Source organism: Nelumbo nucifera, chromosome 1, assembly GCF_055504915.1.
Source record: "Nelumbo nucifera cultivar China Antique chromosome 1, China Antique-T2T, whole genome shotgun sequence".
NCBI lineage: Eukaryota > Viridiplantae > Streptophyta > Magnoliopsida > Proteales > Nelumbonaceae > Nelumbo > Nelumbo nucifera.
In genome coordinates, this window is record NC_142649.1 from 162,766,838 (window position 1) to 162,776,459 (window position 9,622).

A 9,622-nucleotide genomic window follows, 5' to 3' on the forward strand; every position below is an offset into this window, starting at 1 on the left:
AGCAGTAATGTGGCCCGTAGGCTTTGCCTGTGAGGTGTCGAGCTATGATTGTGCTGCATCAGCTTCGTAATGCCGGTCACCCACTCCTACAAGAAGCTACTAGGAGCTCGACCTTCGGGGGCAGCACTACTAACTTTAGGTTGCCAGCTCACACGGGAACCTTGGAAGGCTCGACCAGTAAGGGCGCCTATGTAGTCTGTTGGCCGTCAACTCCCGCGGAAGCCACGAAGAGCTCATCTTTGTAGGGGGGACCTTGCGGAGAGGACTAATGAGGCATTTGTTATGGTCACACCATCCGACAAGGCACCGCGGCGCAGTCATAGGCAGCAGCCGCACAGTAGGCCGCACAACAGTGGGCACCGCTTGGCAGCACCGCAACATACACCGCCGATAGTGCGCAGCACGCATCGCCAGGCAGCAGCACGCACCGCCGCACCGCACGGCAGCACGCACATGCACACGCCCGGCACCGCACGGCAGCGGCACCATGGCACACAGCACGCACCGCCAGGCAGCAACACCATGAGGCGCGTGCACGGCAGCGGCACCCTGAGGCGTGCGCACGCACTGCGCGCACGCACCGCGCGACAATGGCACCATGAGCCGCGCGCACGCACCCGGCAGCAGCAGTAGAGTGGGGCCCACACGACAGCTCATAGGGGTGGGCCCACCCTTATCCGGACACATCAAGCCAACTCGCCGCCAACTTACCTTATCCTTATCTTATCCCTTATCCCTTAGCTTATCTTAATCTCATCTTTATCTTATCTTAAGTAATAGTGAGTTACCAATAGGAGTAGGTAATTAGGAGTTTGAGTTCAAATTGGAGTTTGAGTTTAATTAGGAATTTCCTTCTGTAAGCTCCTATTTAAGGAGCCACGAATTGAAATAAAGCATTCAGTTTTTCTAGCCAAGAAAAGAGTGAGGAGAGTTTGGGTGGTCTCTTGGACAAATCACCCCAAGGGAGAGTTCGGGTGGTCTCTTGGACAAATCACCCATTCAGTTTCCGTAATCGGGTCTGCAAGCAAGGGAAGGCGCAAGGGGAAGCAGGGCTTTCGCACCGTGGACTGACCCGTGACGGGATCCTACGTGCGGGACCATAACAATTGGTATCAGAGCCAAACGTCATGGGCGATATGGAGAAGTTGTCTTCCAAGGTCCACGAACTAGAACACCAACTTGCAGAAACCAGCATGGAGGTTCGTGAAGTCAGGGAAGACATCCGGGAGATGCGACGCCTGCTGGAAGCATTCCTCTCCAATAAAGAAATGAGTCCGGAGGGAATCGCCAACACAAACAGACGCCGTCCGGACTGGGCAGAGGCATGCAGCGAACAACAGATCGCTGCCCCTACAGCCGTAGTTAATTCCAAGGATCGACACACAGAGGATGAAACTGTAAAGTCTCCTCTTTTGGCCAGGGACGATGACACGAACATTATAGTAGAACCTGCTGAATGCGCTCCTTTGACGAAGGCAGGTGGGCTTGGCGATGTTGCTGGGGCTTTACCGAAGGCCTTGGCTCGGCGTGGACATAAAGTTATGGTTACGGCACCACAGTATGGTAACTATACAGAAATCCAAGAAACAGGAGTGTGCAAGAGATGTAAGGTGGAGGGGCAGGATATAGAGGTAATTTTCTTCCAAGCTTATACTGATGGCATAGATTTTGTGTTCATGGACAGCCCTATGCTTCGTAATATTGAGGAAAATATATATGGGGAAGGCCGAGAGGATATTTTAAAATGCATGGTCCTCTTCGGTAAGGCCGCCCTTGAGGTCCTCGACTGTAAGCATACCCGGTGCATTCTTATGATCCACAACATAGCACACCGAGGTCGTGGTCCAGTACGTGATTTCTGTTATGTGGATCTTCCACAAAACTACTTCAAACTATATGACCCAGGAGGTAGGGAACACTTCAATGGCCTTGCGGCTGGCCTGAGTGCAGTAGAGCGGGTGGTCACTATAAGCCATGGTTACGCCTGGGAGCTGGAAACTAAAGACGGTGGCGGGGGTCTACATCAAATAGTCCAGCGTTATGCACTAAGAGATGGGGCAGTCCCTGTTGTCCATACTGTTGGTGGACTAAGAAATAGCATGCAGCCGTTTGATCCATTCGCAGAGTCCCAAGCCATGTATCCTGAACACGAGCTTGAGGACAAGCTCGTAGTCCGGGAGGGGTGTGATGTTATGTCACACCATCCGACAAGGCACCGCGGCGCAGTCATAGGCAGCAGCCGCACAGCAGGCCGCACAACAGTGGGCACCGCTTGGCAGCACCGCAACATACACCGCCGATAGTGCGCAGCACGCATCGCTAGGCAGCAGCACGCACCGCCGCACCGCACGGCAGCACGCACCATGCACACGCCCGGCACCGCATGGCAGCGGCACCATGGCGCACAGCACGCACCGCCAGGCAGCAGCACCATGAGGTGCGTGCACGGCAGTGGCACCCTGAGGCGTGCGCACGCACTGCGCGCATGCACCGCGCGGCAGTGGCACCATGAGCCGTGCGCACGCACCTGGCAGCAGCAGTAGAGTGGGGCCCACACGACAGCTCATAGGGATGGGCCCACCCTTATCCGGACACATCAAGCCAACTTGCCGCCAACTTACCTTATCCTTATCTTATCCCTTATCCCTTAGCTTATCTTAATCTCATCTTTATCTTATCTTAAGTAATAGTGAGTTACCAATAGGAGTAGGTAATTAGGAGTTTGAGTTCAAATTGGAGTTTGAGTTTAATTAGGAATTTCCTTCTGTAAGCTCCTATTTAAGGAGCCACGAATTGAAATAAAGCATTCAGTTTTTCCAGCCAAGAAAAGAGTGAGGAGAGTTCGGGTGGTCTCTTGGACAAATCACCCATTCAGTTTCCGTAATCGGGTCTGCAAGCAAGGGAAGGCGCAAGGGGAAGCAGGGCTTTCGCACCGTGGACCGACCCGTGACGGGATCCTACGTGCGGGACCATAACAGCTTTATCTGAATTGAAAGTAAGGTTGGTAAAGCTACTTAGTCTGTTAGCTCCCTGCATAGTTTTTGAGTTCATAAAAAATGTAAACTATAAAGTGGCTTCAAAAAAGTGAAGACTTAGCTTTGGTAAGATGAGAACTTAGCTTTTGTAGGATGAGAACTTAGCTTTTCGTAGCGTGTTCCCACAGACGGCGCCAATTGATGTAACCGTTTTTGGTCATGTACCATTTTTTGTGATGTATAAATTTTTTGGCTAAGTACCTCGTTGTTTAACCCGGTGGTGACGTGCCTTGGTGATGAGCTACTTGGTGGCGAACTCCCTGGGGGAGAACTGCATGGTGACAAACTGCTTGGTGGCGAACTACCCAGTGGCGAGCTCCTTGGTGGCGAACTGCCTGGGGGCGAACTGCCTGGTGGCGAACTCCCTGGTGGCGAACTACCTAGGGGCGAACTGCCTGGTGGCGAACTGCCTGGTGGCGAACTCCCTGGTGGCGAATTGCCTGGGGGCGAACTGCCTGGTGGCAAACTGCCTGGTGGTGAACTCCCTGGGGGCGAGCTGCCTGGTGGCGAAATGAGAGAGCTAGAGAGCGGGGGTTACCATCCTTTGGGGCGAGCTGCCTGGTGGCGAACTGCAAGGCTTCTCATGTTTTGGGCTTTCGCAGATTCGGCCTGCATCAAAGTCAAATCCGGGCCCGAAGTCGGGGAAAATTCACAGGAATGCCCAATTCACAGCTGTAGCCCAACTTGCAGAAAAGCCTTGCAGCAGCCCAATTTGCAGAGGAAGCCTAATACGAATGCAAGAACAAGAAACTGAGAAGAGTCCTACCAGATTTAAATTTATGATGTAATCCTAGAAAGATAAAGAGATTGAGTTCACTAGATAAAGAGATAAGAGTAGGATTAGACTAGGACTTTCTATTTTTGAAAGATAAACTCCAAGAAGAAGTTGGAGACTACCCCCTCCCCTTTAAGCTATATAAAGGGATGGGGGGCGGACTAGAGAGGTATCAAGAAGCAGAGGAGCAACCAATCTATCAAGCAAGAAGACTACAAGAAGGAGGTGGTGGCAAGGAGAAGGGGAAATCTCAGCTCCAAGGGCGACTCCATGGGTTCTTTCTTTCCTCTTGTTTGCTTTATTTCCTCTATTATGAACTGATTTATTTGTAGCTAGGGCTGTGGAAAGCCTAATCATAACAATGAATATATTTTTATTCTGATTTTTCCAAGATCGTGATTTCCATATAGTCTATGAGTTATTTTGCTTAATGCTATTAGGAGTGGCCATCTCTTAATTGATTAGATTTATGTGAATGAATCGAGAGAGGAATTCATATAGCAGACCAAATAATTCATGGTGTGAATTGAATGGTATATAGGGGTATATACACATGATTCATCTGAATGTAATAGTTTTTTCGTGAACTTAATGCATTTCTATCTTGATAAATCTAGTCGAGAGATCAAGGGGTTACCTGATAGAAGTAGTTTTGATATATCTTGAGAAAGAATATTGAATAAAATTGGAAAAACTTTAGCTTATGGGAATGACAAATTATCTTGGATAATCTCGTCTATCACTATTCATTGGAATGGTTAGGCGGACCAAAGGTCCCAGCGAATTCAGTCAATCATTGCATACTTCAGTATTGGTACTCTTGCTCTTGTTTTCTTTTTCTGTCATTCAGTAGCCTTTACTCTTAAATTTGAAATTCGATTGTCCAAATAATTAGGGAAGGCTGTAGTTCTAATACTTATTTTGTTAAATCCTTGTGGGAACGATATTTTTATACTACTTGATAACTAGTGCACTTGCTAGGGTTATAATCATAGCTATCAAGTTTTTGGCGCCGTTGTTGGGGATTTAATCCTAAAATAATATTAGAACTTGTTAACCTTGGTTAATTTGGACTTTTTATTTCTGTTTCTATTTTATTTTATTTTATTTTATTTTATTTGTCCGAATTCTAGCTGTGTTTAGATTCACTAGTGCATGACACACAGTAGACAAGAAGGACTAGCATGATTTGATCCTGAAATAGAGAGGACCCTTCGCTTGTTGCAAGCCAACAGAGGCAAAACAAGAAAGGAGGTTGAACTTGGCGAACCAGCAATAGACGTTGCGGAAGATATGGAAAAAGCAAATCATACCCTTTTGGACTATGCCTATCCAACCATTGATGGGGCTACTTCCAACATTTGCAAGCCCACAATTGATCTGGACTCTCTTTAAGAGATAAGGATAATCCCTTATTGATGAGAATAAAATTTATCATATTTTTATCCCCAAATATTCAGTCTTTTATACTGAATTAGTACTTATTTGGACCTATATTTCTTGTATTTCATTTCAGGGCATGAAAGAAGGCATCAAGAGAAAAGCAAGGCAAATCGGATGATTTTTCATAGTTTCGGCACCGTTCAGTAATATGGGCCTAACTCTCATATCTGAGATCCGATTGGGCTGATTCAAGACTCACTAGAAAGAAAATAGAAAAAGATACAACTTTCATGATTATACTCTTGCTCTTGTTTTCTTTTTCTGTCTTTCAGTAGCCTTTACTCTTAAATCTGAAATTCGATTGTCCAAATAATTAGGGAAGGCTGTAGTTCTAATACTTATTTTGTTAAATCCTCGTGGGAACGATATTTTTATACTACTCGATAACTAGTGCACTTTCTAGGGTTATAATCATAGTTATCAAATTTTTGGCGCCGTGGTCGGGGATTTAATCCTAAAATAATATTAGAACTTGTTAACCTTGGTTAATTTGAACTTTTTATTTCTATTTCTATTTTATTTTATTTTATTTGTTCGAATTCTAGCTGTGTTTAGATTCACTAGTGCATGACACGCACTAGACAAGAAGGACTAGCATGATTCGATCTTGAAATAGAGAGGACCCTTCGCTTGTTGCAAAGAGCCAATAGAGGCAAAACAAGAGAGGAGGTTGAACTTGGCGAACCAGCAATAAACGTTGAGGAAGAGATGGCAAAAGCAAATCACACCCTCTTGGACTACGCTGTCCAACCATTGATGGGGCTACTTCCAGCATTTGCAAGCCAACAATTTTGAAATAAAGCCTGCAATCATTCAAATGATTCAGACAAGTATTCAATTTAGTGGGTTGCCAAGTGATGACCTTAATGCACATATTCTTAACTTCCTGGAAATATGTGATACATTTAAACATAATGGAATTAGTGATGATGCTATTAGGCTTAGACTATTTCCGTTTTCATTGAGTGATAGAGCTAAAGATTGGCTTAACTCACTCCCTACAAGAAGTATCACCACTTGGAATGACCTGACCCAAAAATTCTTGGCTAAGCATTTTCCACCCTCTAAAACAACAAAATTAATTAATGATATCACTATTTTTGCTCAATTAGAGAGGGAATCTCTGTATGAAGCATGGGAATGATTCAAGGAGATGCTTAGGAAGTGTCCTCACCATGGGATACCAACTTGGCATTAAATTTAAACCTTTTATAATGGTATTACCCTCTCTAATCATTCTATTATTGATGCAGCTGCAAGTGGCACAATCATGAGAAAAACACCAGAGGAAGCTTATGATCTAGTGGAAGAGATGGTGTCGAACAGCTACTACCAGTGGAGTAATGACCAAACTGATCGAAGGGAAGTACACCACATCGATTCCCTTGCATCCATATTTGCTCAACTTGCTAGTCTGAATAAAAAATTTTATACTTTTAATATTGCAGCAATGAATACATCATCTAGCATCCCATGTGATTTCGGTGGTCAAATAGGACATACTAATTCTGACTGTCCATTAGGTAATCCTTTTGCTTCACATGAGCATGCTAATTTTATCTCTCATACTGGCAGGCCGAATTTCAACCCCTACTCAAACACGTACAACCCAGGGTGGAGGAATCATCCAAATTTTTCATGGAACAACAACCAGCAAAAAGCACCCATGGGATTCCAACAACAGCCGCCCCCACAAGAAAAGAAGAGTAACTTGGTAGAAATGTTTTCTAAGTTCATCAATGCTACTGAAGCAAAGCTCCAAGAACATGATAAGAGATTCTTAAGTCAAGAAGCATCAATCAAGAACTTAGAAGACCAAATGGGGCAGATTGTGAATCTATTATCAGAAAGAAAGGAGGGACGACTGCCCAACAATACGGAGAAGAATCCAAGAGAGCAAGTAAATGCCATAGCTTTGAGAAGTGGGAAGACAATTGGCGAGACCCAGAATGATGACAAGGAAGTTGAAGTAGCCGATTCACGAAAGGAGACTGAAGGGAGTACACCTAAATTGAATTTAGATGTTATTAAACTTCTTCTCCCCTACCCTGGAAGAATTTTGAAAGCTAACTTGGATAAACAATTTGAAAAAATTTTAGAAGTATTTAAAAAGATTCATATTAATCTCCCTCTTCTTGATGTATTGTCACAGATGCCGAAATATGCCAAATTCTTGAAAGAGGTGACGTCGAATAAAAGGAAGTGGGAGGACTGTGAGATGGTGAAGCTAAACGAAGAGTTCTCAGCCATTCTTCAAAATAAACTACCCCCAAAGCTTAAGGATCCATGGAGTTTTTCTATACCTTGCACCATAGGGAATGCTGAATTTGAGAAAGCTTTATGTGATTTAGGTGCTAGTATAAATTTAATGCCTTATTCTATTTTTGAAAAACTTTGATTGCATGAACTGACACCTACTACTATTATCCTGCAATTAGCTGATAGAAGCATTAAATATCTTAGGGGAATAGTAGAAGATGTTTTAGTCAAAGTGGGCAATTTTATTATTCCTGTTGATTTCATTGTGTTGGATATGGAGGAAGATAGGACAATGCCTCTGATTTTAGGGAGACCTTTCCTTGCTACTATTAATGCTTTAATTGATGTGCGAAAAGGTCTACTTACCCTTAGAATTAATGGTGAAGAAGTGGTGTTTAATGTATTTAAAACCATGAAATATCCCAACACAATTGAACATAAAATTTATGCAATCAATGTCATTGATGTTGGCGTAGCTAAAATTAATGCATCTAAATTAGATGATCCTTTAGGAAGCTGCATTTTTAACTCTTGTAAAAGTGTGCAGGTTTTGGATAAAGAAATTAAGGAAGTTTTGAACTGTTTGGAGGCTGGCCAAGAAGGGTTCAAGCCTAGACAAGGTAATGCTCATTATAACATTCAGAGGCATTTTTTACTCTTTTAAGGCAATAATGGCCGCCTCTATAGTGAAGGGATTAGAGATCCATCATATGGATGGCCGAACCTTGTAGGTAGGTTGGGCGAAATTTCAAAAATTTCCTCTTCCCTCATATGGGAATCACATTCCCTATTTTAGAAAATCTGTATTTTTAAGGATCAATTTTGAACCTTAAACCAAACCAGATCTGAAACCAAAAGCAGGAGAGGGATATACCTGATATGGAGAAACAGTATCTCCCAATGGAGGTGTTCACGCCCAAGGAAGGAACCAAATACTGCTCCCACTGAAGATGACACATTGTAGGATGTAGTAGAATCAATAGTGTTCGTCCAACGAACCAAACTCTTCACAAGAATTCGCTGGAGGCTATGAGCACAACTTTATATCATCCTTTCTCCAAAGGCTGATATCAGGATCCAATCTTGATCGTTCCTGCTAGAATTAGGAGATTGAACTGGCAGTTATGGCGGTGGCAAGAAGGAGGCGGCAAGGAGAAAATAGCACAGTCTCACTCGGTGCTATGTTCTCTCTCTGAATTTGAGAATGTGATATTCTTATAGGCTGCCGCCCCTTCCTTCTTTTATAACCTTAAAGGGATTAGCTCCGATTCCCATTAGGAGTTGCTGATCCAAATTCCCATTAAGAGATAAGGATAGACCCTTATCTTATCTGCAGATTAGATCAGCCCTCTCCTAATCTTATCAGGAGGTTTCCAGATCTGAATCTGTATTCAAATTTTGACTCTCTGAGTGGATAGGGTATGACCCTATCCTATCTGCTAATCTAATCTCAGATCCGCCCCTTCATTTAACTGATCAAATCAGCCCAATTCGAAATGGGCTTTAGGCCCAATAAGTATATGTGCTCACTTAGTCTTCCAAACTACTGCCCAGTTGGACTTCCTTGTATGGTGTGGAACCCAAGCATTTATCTACACATCAGCCACAAGGGTTCGGCCCAGCCTTTGTTACAAGGCCTAACCGAATTCACTAGAAAGCCCAGTGAACCCCTTGAGCCCATCACATGGACTCTATGGGCCCAACACTTACACTAAGTGGTCCCTGGGCCAAGCCACCTTGTAACACCCAGGGACTGTGGGCAGATGCAAGATTAGACCATCAAGTATTACCCTCAATGATCTTACACTTAACCTCTCAACCCATAATGATCATACACTGCCCGACAAGAGAGGACCTCTCCCTCGGCTGCAAGGAACAGTGCTGCACCCTCTACTCACATTGATCCCAGGAATTAAAACCTTTTGCAAACAATTTGAAATCGTAACATTATATATCCGTATATAAAATATATTTTGCAAAACAAATCTCAACAATTGAAATCGGCTGCCGACAGTCTTGGTTTCCATTAGAGAGAGTGCACCCCCGATCATTACCTTTGTCCGACAAAGGGGCTGATACTATCACTATGATCACCCACTCAGATGGATTC

General features: G+C 44.1%; 1 non-coding gene across 1 annotated transcript; it reads right to left on the minus strand.

Annotated features, from left to right (window-relative positions):
• Positions 1 to 6,328: 6,328 nt before the first annotated feature.
• On the minus strand, positions 6,329 to 6,435 carry LOC148804084 (small nucleolar RNA R71). Its single transcript, XR_016081617.1, has one exon. It is a non-coding gene; the product is annotated as a small nucleolar RNA R71 (small nucleolar RNA).
• Between the last annotated feature and the right edge of the window lie 3,187 nt (positions 6,436 to 9,622).